Source organism: Phoxinus phoxinus (genome assembly GCF_949152265.1).
Source record: "Phoxinus phoxinus genome assembly, chromosome: 22".
Classification (NCBI taxonomy): Eukaryota; Metazoa; Chordata; class Actinopteri; order Cypriniformes; family Leuciscidae; genus Phoxinus; species Phoxinus phoxinus.
In genome coordinates this window covers 22,661,127-22,671,306 of record NC_136897.1, presented here as the reverse complement: position 1 = coordinate 22,671,306, position 10,180 = coordinate 22,661,127, and the positions used below count along the sequence as shown (strand labels likewise).

General features: G+C 38.9%; 1 long non-coding RNA gene across 1 annotated transcript in view; it reads left to right on the top strand.

Annotated features, from left to right (window-relative positions):
* The first annotated feature begins 8,921 nt into the window (after positions 1–8,921).
* LOC306990479 overlaps positions 8,922–10,180 on the top strand; it is a 48,837-nt gene continuing 47,578 nt past the window's right edge. Inside the window, exons 1-2 of the long non-coding RNA XR_013795875.1 lie at positions 8,922–9,187; positions 9,767–9,830. This is a non-coding gene — a long non-coding RNA (uncharacterized lncRNA). The remainder of the gene's footprint in view (positions 9,188–9,766; positions 9,831–10,180) is intronic.

The following is a 10,180-nucleotide window of genomic DNA, read 5'->3' as shown; positions in this document are numbered from 1 at the left end:
ACAAGATGGTGACATTTTCTCAGGTTTGGCCTACAAAGCAAATACTTGCTTTATTCCTGTTTTTTGCTTCTGCATATTATAGAGATAATTTAATAAATAATGCAGATATAATTGTGTGGGTGTGTTGGATGTCAGAGTGTGTTTGTATGTGTGTAATAAAAAAACCCCGCTGTGTGCACCAGTAAAGTTTTTCCGGCATCAAATGGGGAAAATTTGGTCCTGTGGCCAAACAAAATCTTACTGAAAGCACATTTTTTGAGATATCAACCTCAAATTTGGATCACAACTTGTCTCTTTCTGCGCCTCGATCCTCCTACCCTTCGGCTTCCCCATCATCCTCCCTCCCTCCATCGCTGCCCCGTTCTCCGCCTCGTTCCTGTGAGGCTCCAGCTCCACCTTGGGCTTTCCGTCGCCCTGGTCCATCAGCTTCTTCGCTCTGCCGGTTTCTCCACGCACCCTGGCTCTGCCTCAGTCAGTCGGTCTCTGGGTTCCACCATAGCTCCACACTGGCTCCTCCCGCCGTCGGCTCCACTGTCGTGTCTCTCACTGCCTCCTTCTCCTGGTCCTTGTCCATCAGCTGCTCAGCACCCTCCTCCAAAGCCCCTCCCTCTCTCCCTCCACACTCTCCCTTATGTTTAGTTTATTGGCTCTTATTTTCATATGCTGTTCTGTTTCCCTTAGTTCCTATTTCCCTGCTCTGTTTAGTTTCGGTTTCTGATCATAATAATAATAATAATTCATTACATTTATATAGCGCTTTACATGGAAGGGGAAATCTCCTCAACCACCACCAATGTGCAGCATCCACCTGGCTGATGCGACGGCAGCCATAATGCGCCAGAACGCCCACCACACACAAGCTTACTGGTGGAGAGGAGACCGTGATGAAGCCAATTAGTATATATATATATGGGGATGATTAGGAGGCCATGATGGACAGAGGCCACTGGGCAAACTTGGCCAGGATGCTGGGGTTACACCCCTACTCTTTCGAAAGACATCCTGGGATTTTTTCATCCTGGTGACCACAGAGAGTCAGGACCTCGATTTAACGTCTCATCCGCAGGACGGTGCTCTTTGACAGTATAGTGTCCCCGTCACTATACTGGGGCGTTAGGACCCACACAGACAATAGGGTGAGCGCCCCCTGTTGGCCTCAATAACACCTCTTCCAGCAGCAACCTAGTTTTCTCAGAAGGTCTCCCATCCAGGCACTACCAGGCTCAGCCCTGCTTAGCTTCAGTGGGCAACCAGTCTTGATCTACAGGGCGATATGGCTGCTGGCTTGTTTCATGGGCCTGTTTGTTTCAATGGTCACTTATAATTATCAACTGTGTCTTATATAGTTCATTGTTATCTCCTACATATATACGCCCTGTTCAGTTCAGTCCTCTGTCGGTTATTGTCTTTTTGTAATGTATTTATATCCTGTCTATCTTCTACGTTTATTATTAAAGTCAGTTTCGAATATTCCTATTTTGTGCGTGAAGCCTTAACGACATGTGACGTTATTCTTCACGTTATTTCACTATAGCGGCTAATGAATCAAAAGTCTTGCACATTTACAGAAAACCTTTTACTTCCACAAGTAAAAAAATGAAGTGGATATTGAAACTGACTTTTAAAGATGAACCCATTCTGAAATGTTCCCGTAGCTTTGGTTACATGTTTATGTTTGAGAGTGCTGATGGGTGAACTCATGTGCGAATCTTAATGTTCCACCATTAAGGAAGAGCGGCCTGAAGTCCAATAATGTGATAGTCAAGGTTGAACTGAAGCTTCCAGGGCATTGCAGGATGTTAATGCGATTCCCCCGCGACATTCAGGCCTTGACTGTTTAACATTTATTTTCAAGCATCCTTTTCTTGGAGATACAGTGATAAATCTTCAGCAAATGCCTCTGAATCCGTTCTGAGACCCCTACCAGGCTGATGAAAGAAGGGAAGAAATAAAAAAAAGAACACAAAATGCTTTAATTGGGGGAAATCTCTACGCTGTGTTCTGAGAGCGGTCCCATGATCACAATTATAACTTTATCTTGACAAATTCAATGTAGAGGAGAGTGATAGGGCTCTTTTGGGTTCTCCCATTCCAGTGAACCATTCAGCTAATAACCTAACCGCTTTCAGATTTCAGTATCTGCACTGTGAATCGGTTTCTATTGGTTTAGCTTTCATTTTTTTAAGCCTTAATTATAGCAAGTTTGTTTTCCTTTCCAATCCAATCCAACACACACACATTCTCATCATTGTTCCTGCTAATTTATACGGTGAACAGAATGTGATGCAAAAATCTTGCTCGATCATCTTGGTAGACCTACACGATAAAACCTTCAGAGGTCAAAGGAGTTCTTGAGTCATCAAAACAGGACAGGCAATCAACTGACAGGTGGCAGTGTTTGATGATGTAATTTCCTGCACCTGTCATTCTCGCAGGAAGGTGCCGCTTCTACATTTCATTATGATGGCTCGCTTCATTCGTATTGCGAAGGTCAGGGAGTTTGGGGTATTAAGTCCATGTGATGCATCTTAAATTGAGCGCTTTAAATTTGCAGAGTTTGCCACCGGACCCGGTAATTCAATTTATTCACAGTCCAAACTAGGGCTGTTTTATTTCTTTATTTTGCAAATACTTCATCTAACCTCATTCCTCTATAACTAATGAGCCGTGTGCAGAAACGTGGTAACAGAACAAGAACATAGCATCCTGTGTTGCATGGGGAGATTTATCAGAGGGCATTTTAAGCACAGGAAGTAAATGATCCAACAAAATACATTAACCTTATTTACTAGATAGAGAGGCTTATTAGATCGCTCACCACAATGAGCTCAGCTTGGTGTCTCTGTCATTTCCAGCACATTAAGAAACACACAAATCAGGCGTTTGCTAAAGTTTATTACATTATTTAGCCGAGAGAATGACCTTGGCGTTTCCTTGGAACATTTAACCAACCCCAAGGTAGACATTATAGTGATGAATACACAGGAACACTGACAGCAGCCAAATCTTATCTATTTACAGAGCATGAGGAAGAACCTCTCTCCCTCTCTCTTCCTCTCTCTCTCTCGTTTGCTCATTTGGACCTCATGCTGTGGCCTCTTCACTCATTTGTCATTACACCCTGCTCATCCACTGTCAGCTCAGCAGTGAGTGTCGAAACCCGCCAAGGCTGCTCATTCTCTCCATCTCTCTTTCTCTCTCTCACACGCCCCTCCTTTTCCTCTATCAATAACCAGTTTCCAGGGCCATCGCGGTAATGTTTAATGCGTTCAATCGTAGTCGGAGCGTTTATTAGTCTCTGGCTGGTGGGCTGAGCGCACGCTCGTAAGCCTGATAATTAAACTCCAGGTAAGAGCTCGGTTAAACCTCTATAAAATCCGAACTAATATAACTGAGGTGTTGTGCTTAGACCGTGTTTGTATTACAATCTACAAACTGCAAGGCAAAACCTTAATTATGATGTTTGTAAATCTGTAAGGGGACTGAAAAAGTTGATATTGTTACTGTGGAGTTATGGAGTTGTAACCAAGGCTTAGGTCTGTATTGACCTGCTGAAAACACCAGTTTAGCAGGTAGATTAACATAGCTGTGCTGTTCATGACCACAATATTGCGCTCAACCAGCAAAGTCTTTCTGATGAAGTGGGTTGACCAAGGAAGACATGGAGCCAGTTGCACATTAGCCTCTGTGTTAAAAGCCCATTCACACCAAGAATGATAACTAAAGAGAAATATAACAATAAGTAGCCTATATAAGCGTCCATACTTTTGTTCTGAAAGTGATTCCAACAATATTGTTTCTCTGTGTTGTCATCATTATAGTTGTGGTGTGGAATGTATTTGTTTACCCATGTCCCCATAAGGTCAAAATGAACTGTTATTACTATCATACTATTATCATTATTACTGTTATCACACAATTTGTCCCAGGAACTTTTTTCCCAGCGCCACATTTATAATAAGTATGGAGGAGATTCAAACTGTGCTGCAGTTGTTTGTGATGTATTGGTTTACTAATGAGGTAATTAACAAAACGGCAGAAAAGAGACGAGCACTGATACTAAAGCGTGTTCAGAAAGCTCGTAATGCTAGATATAAAATCCGCTATTGCGGACATTGACCGTGAGACGGCTGGGACGAACGCGCAGAAAATTTCCTCTTCCACAAATACGCTTAATAAAGCCTGAACCTCGTCGTCGGTCCAGCTGTGTTTAAAAAAAAAAAATGAATTACATATTTGCAGACAGACAACTCTCACTGCAGGAAGCCACGAACCGCAATAGGTTTTAAAAAATGGCGGTTAAAATAGAATGCTGCGTGGAGTCATCCAATCAAAATGCGGCGTGAACACAACCAATCAGCATGTTCAGCGCACAAGTCCCATCCCCGAAAGTTCCTGAACTTTGAAAAAGTACTACCTCGCCAGCAGGGACTTTCGGAGGGGGAAATATTTACCCGGAACTTCATTTAGACCCTGGTTCCTGCGTTGTAAACACACAGAGTACCACGCCAATGTTCCTAGTTCCTGGGGAAAGTTCCTGTGGTGGCAACGCGGCTATTGTGAGGACATCTGGTCCATAACCTAGGGAATACACACACACACACACACACACACATATTTCAGGCTTATATTGCACTTTTTAGATCTTGACAAGTTTGGATTTTTGATATTCACAATGAAAGAGATTGTGGCCAATCAAAGAACGATGTCATAGATCAGTCGAAAGGCTAGCAAACCGCACACCACAGAACTTTTGCAATAGGTATTAATGTTTGTTATTCACACGGAAAGTCCTTGACTTTGTTATTATAGACTTCACACGGACATATTGCGTTGTAATTTTAGATTTGCTGATTGCTTTAGATCGCTCATCAGTTCAACAAAAATGTTCATAGTATTTGAAAGCATTTGCTATTATAGTCATTATTCATGATTTTTCTGCATAATGTATTCAGGCATAACACTAATAGCTGTTTAGGTCAGAACAACATTATATTACAACATTTTCTGTTTTTGTGATTCTCACAGGTGGTGTGACACTCATTCTCAGTTCAATTAAAACATTAACTCAAATTAGTACTGACATCTGTCACAATTTTTTAGTGTTTTCCCATATTCAATACTGCACTTGTAACCCATCATAAAATATCTACTTAACTAGTAACTATTTCTCACGGGAGGGTCAGGAAGGCAGAAGTGTGTTTATTTACAGATACCCTTCATTGATTCACACTCACAGGGATGGAGAAACCCCCTCTGCAAATACACAGTCTCTTCATCATCTCAGCTATGTTTTTGTGATCGCCACCCTCGCTTAAACTCACACTGGGATGCGTAACATGTCTCTGACCTCCTTCACCTTGTGTGAGGGAGCCCCCCTCCGCCCCGTTACCTCCATCCTGACTTCAGCGCACACCTTCTCCTGATCAATACGCAATCAGCCGTTCTGTTCCTCAGCTACCCGGTCATCAAAACTGTTTACAAAGCTAACAATTACTTTCTGAGATAGCGCTCTAAATTACTGGCACGAACTGCGATGCTACTTCCAAAGTGCATTAGGATTAAAAATAAACGTGTCTGGTATCTAAGATTTGGTTAGCAGGTTTTTTTGTTTGTTTTTGTTTATTGTGTATATTAAATTAGTTTATTATCCTGCTTTTCATGTTGATTAATTGCTGAGAACTATGGGATTATTTAAAGGAACAGTTCACAAAATGTACTGATTATGTCATTCCTAACCTGTTCATTTCTTTCTTAGACGCAAGCAACTGTACAATTAATATACACTCAAATACATATCTTTTTATTTATTTATTAAAATACACTGAAAGGTATTGTTACAAGGTCAGGTATGCATACCATTTGAAAGTTTGGAGTTGGTAAGAGTTTTTAAAAATGTTTTTAAAAGAAGTGCTGAGAGGTTTCATTTTAAAAATTAAAAATACAGTAAAAACAGTAATATCGTGAAATATTATTACAATTTAAAATAACTGTTTTCTGTTTCTGATATATTTCAAAATGTAATTTATTCGTATGATGGCAAAGCTGAATTTTCAGCAGTCCTTACTCCAATCTTCAGTGTCACATGATCCTTCAGGAATCATTCTAATACTGAATTTGCTGCTCAAGAAACTCAAGAAATGTATTATTATGTTGAAAACAGTGGTGCTGCTTCATATTTTTGTGAAAACTGTGGCACACTTGGATTCTTTGAAGAATAGAAGGTTAAACAAAACAGCATTTATTTGACATTATTTATTTGTAACATTATAAATGCAATTACTGTCGTTTTTTTTTCTTACCAATTTAGTCCTTGCTGAATAAAGGTCCGTTCACACCAAAGATGATAACTATAATGATAACGATTAAGACATAACAGTAACTTCACAGAGAAATTATGTCAGTGAAATCACTTTCATAACGATTTTTTTCCATTTGATGAATGATAAAAAAATTGACAGCCAATCAGAATCCATCCTGCTTTAAAGAGCTTGAGCATTTAAAGTGGCAATGCTTAAAATAAACACGTTATCATCTGCTGTTGTGGATGATACAGTAGTTATTGTTATACTGTAGTTCCGTTCACAGGACTTCAAAGTATTACTTTTTTTTTTTGTATCGTACTGACCTCAAATTTTTTAACAGTATAGCGCCCATTATGTCGGAAAGAAGGAAAAAACTTTATGGTTTTAAAATCCCAATATTTATAGTATATTACTGTTGGACTATATTTGCACAATGATTACAGCTATAACAAATCATCCACTTGACAAGACCTTGAAGTTTACAACAGTTTGGAGTACAACTGTTTTATACAGACAGACAGGCAGAGATAAATCGATAGATTCAAGTTAAAATTTGAGTTTTTTAGATATTAACTTACTTTCCGGTATTAAACGGGAGACATCGCTGGTAGGAATGAATGAAAGCTATGTCAGATATAGCCTAATGTAAAAAGATCACTGCGTTCTAGCTAGATATTGCAGCATTAATACTCTTAAAGAGCTGAATTTTATACGTTGAGGTATAGATTTAATTTCGTTCTCTGTGTTTTGAAGCGAAGGTATTTAATTGCTAGTCATTTCAGAAAGTTTTTATTGATTTTAAAGAGTGGAAGCTAATGCAGCTTCTTTACACTGTCCTGACCTCGTGCACTTTTTTGTTTTTTTGCTGGCTTTACTGTTTGAGTTTAAGTGTTTACCACACTCACCACTTTAAATGAAGGAATATTTCTTAAATGACTGAGTAACAATATCCTACACTAATAATGGATGACATCTCCTAATGCCTAATAATCTCAAATGAGGCAGCTCTATGCAAATTATTTTCGTTGGTGGCAATTTGTGGATGGTTAATTGCCCATTAATATCCATTAGTTGGGTAGCTTATATAATTCATTATGTGTTGTGTATGCTCTTAGTGGATGCATGCATTTCCCTTCAGACCGACTTTATATAATCCATTTGTATGAGCCCAGCTATTCTTATTCTTAAAGCTATTTTCAATGAAGAGTAAACTATTATAATCAGCATCATTGCATGGTTGCATACTATAACTGCACAACACACTGGCAATCATATGAGATGGGTTTTATATAAATGCATGGAATATAGGTCCATAAAAATCAACATTTGAAAAGCAGCCAGAATCATGCAGCTGTCAGCATGGTGGCGTTTGCAGTTACAAGGCTCTAAAGGGTTGTGTTTTGGAAGCACACTTCAAAGATCATGTTCTTTGAAATGTATCTTATTTTCAGATGTTCTGGGAATGACTGAGAAAAGGGAAGGGTGGAATTCTTGTTTATTAGAATAGCCTGTTAATTTGTGGAAGCAAATAATGAGTTTGAGAAGGAACCTGAATCTGAAAGATGCAAACTTTTCTCCTCGTCTTAAGACTCTTCCAATGGAGGGAGGTTGGATTGTATTTTTCTTCCCCTTCACTTTTCTCCATTCATTTTCATCCTCACTTTGGAGAAAATATAAAACTGAGAAAGATACTGAAATTGGATGGGCCTAATTAAATTAGATGAGGGAAAAGTGGAAAATGCATTTCAGTCATTACACTCCTCAGGTCAGGGTCACCAGATCAACACAATCTGCCAGCATTTTACAGATCTCACTGTTCAGAATGAAGTAATTGCAATTCCATTCAAAGTTAATGGCAATTTTTCTGTTTTAAGCACCTCAGCAAGGTTGTAGGTTTGGTTTCCAACTGTGGTCGGGACATTTAAAGTCAAACTAATAGGATTTTTCACATTACCATTTGTAAATGTAAGTTGTATCATATTTTACACTGTTCACACTGTATCCTGGGTTAATAATTAATCTATAGACCTATTGATTAAAATATATTTAGGTTTCGTAATGTAATGTTATAGCCTACACAAACCCTGATTTAACATTTGTATAATTATCAGCTCAGTTAAGAATATTTTTTTGTTTAATATCTGTTGAAATGTCATAAATTATAACAAAATTTAAAAAAAAAACTCTTTGTGTTTGGTGGCGTGCCACCGTTTAGTATTTTCATATCAGGCCAACTGGGTCTGTGATTCTGCAACTTTACAACGCACATGAATAATGAGGTAAGATGATTCGATGCCACTCACTGAATGTGATGATGTCATGTTTGATAACTTGCCAAAATGGAAATGACTCTGCTAAGTTGTAATTTGGAAAACGCATATAATATTAAACTGTTTGTGGAGACTCACATCCTCTGTGTCCCAATTCTGAATCTGCATCCTTCAAAGGACAGGACAACTGACTCACTTGTTGTTGCCACATTGCCTAATGGCGCAACAATGCATGAGTCGAAAGAATCAACGAATTAATAGTTATGGTGAACAGATTCAAATGATTCGAATCATTAAGATGAATCAAACTCCACCACCAATCAATCACCGCTCAGTCGCACTCGCAACCATTTGAGAAAACTGTCAAACGCTGGTGTATACTTAATTTTCCGCTATCCGCTCCGTCTCCTGCAAAGTTGAGAACTCGAGCCTTTCAAAGTGTAGCCTACTCCTTTGGCCATGAGCGTGGAAAGACGCATTCGGCGTGGACTTTGTTTTAAAACGCTCAAGTCACTCGCACTGTCTCACATGCGCTGCACTGTTGTTGTCCGTGCAAAAATTGCGATGGAATGACGGATATTACGTCGCATCCATATCCACTTTGGGCTTAAGGTAAGATGTAAACATTATCTGAATTAAGGACCTCTGTTGTATAGATTTTTTTATAACAGCTTCTCCAACTTTTAAACACATTGTTGTTGTTATTTTGGCAAGAGAAGTAGTATCAGTAGAACTTAAAAAACGGGAGTCTATTGATTGAATCACTTGTTGGAATGTGAATTCAACATGTGTTTTGTGGATAGTCCTTGTCTACAGACAGCATGGAATCCATTTAAGCAGGACAACTTTACTTTTTGAAAGTCCAGGGAGGATAAAGTCGTGAGGCAGGATAACTTCAGTCTGTCTGCAACATGAAGCAGCTCTAGTCTATTTCTCATGCTTCCCTCAGTCAGTCCTGTAAGTGTAAACAATCACATTCCCCAGACCCAATTCACAAACGGAAAACAAAGGTTGATCACATCAAATGGCAGGAGAAAGTGAACAAAACAGAAAAATGCTCTGTTTCAGAAACTAGTGAGCTGCCTGTAGGCAAGGAAGGTTCCAACAGGTAGAGTAGGCAATCTAATCATGCTGCCTTCTTAGCCTTGTTTTTGCCAAATACTAAGGCAGCAACGCATGTGTCTTTCACAGAGAAAGCAGAATGCGGTTCAACATGCAGTGGGGACAAATAAATAAATTGAAGATGATGGACGAGGTGAGCCAGGTGTCCATTAAACATATATATTTTTCTTTTGACACATTTAATGCATTTGGCTGGCTAGACTTGCTAGTGACATGCTCTCCATGTACTGTACTACATAAATGCATGTTCACTACCATTCAAAAGTTTGGAGTCAGTATATTTTTTAACACAGTGTTATTCAGCTAGGATTAAAATTTATCAAAAGTGACAGTAAAGACATTTAGAATGTTACGAAATATATATATTTTTTTCAAATAAATGCTGAATGTTCTATTCATCAAAGGATCCTGAAAAAAAAAAGTAGGCTATCTTGATTTCGACAAAAATATTAAACACTGCAACTAAGTAACGGCTGCTTAAAA